Source organism: Octopus bimaculoides, chromosome 11, assembly GCF_001194135.2.
Source record: "Octopus bimaculoides isolate UCB-OBI-ISO-001 chromosome 11, ASM119413v2, whole genome shotgun sequence".
Lineage (NCBI taxonomy): Eukaryota > Metazoa > Mollusca > Cephalopoda > Octopoda > Octopodidae > Octopus > Octopus bimaculoides.
Genome location: NC_068991.1, coordinates 2,613,594 through 2,614,522, shown reverse-complemented (window position 1 = coordinate 2,614,522; position 929 = coordinate 2,613,594).

The following is a 929-nucleotide window of genomic DNA, read 5'->3' as shown; positions in this document are numbered from 1 at the left end:
GATCACTGATTTCTGCCGAAGTCAACGACCGGTGAATGTTTGAAGGCAACAACCGTCGAGACATTGAAGTCATTGCCATAGTTTAATCTGTGTGTGTGTGTGTGTGTGTGAGAGAGAGAGAGAGAGAGAGAGAGAGAGAGAGAGAGACACACACAGAGAGACAGAGCGAAGAGAGAGTGAGAGAGAGAGGTACAAGAGAGAGTGAGAGAGAGGTACAAGAAAGAGGCCAGAAACAAGTGTGCTGATGTGAAGAAGATACTTGGTTACCTCGTCAGAGGAAAACAAGAGAAGGGGGAGAGAGAGGGAGGAGGAGAGAGGAAAAGAGAGATGGAGAGAGAGGGGGAAAAGAGGGAGAGAGAGAGTGCCCAAGGGAAAGAGAGAGAAAAGGAAACAGCAAACGTGTAAGAGAGACCAGAAGAGAGATGGTGTAGTGCTGGGGTATCCTCACAAGTAACAAGGATCTGAGCGTAGAACCTGGATAGAAAAATAGGGGGTAGGGGTGGGGGACAGACCAACAGACATATAGACACAGTGAAGGGGAAAGCGAAGGTGGTGTGGTTGTGTGGCCGCATTCATATATTCATAGATTTCATTGGAAGTGAATGCAATTGAAATTTCCGTGTTTATCTCCGCTGTGTTTTTTTGCTCGCCCAAAATTATTCTTGGTTGAAAACAGTTCCGTGTCGCTAATTCAGGTGTAATCCCGGTTGGTTCATATTTCTTTGCTTCTGGCAACAAGTAGGCTTGCACCAACAAGAAATCATTTGTTGTTCTTGGGGATTTTCACCAAATCATTACACACACACGCATACATGCAATGCATGCATACAAACATACAAGACAGACATATATACATACAAACACACACGTACGTACATGCAACTATACATACATATATATATATATATATATATATATATATATATATA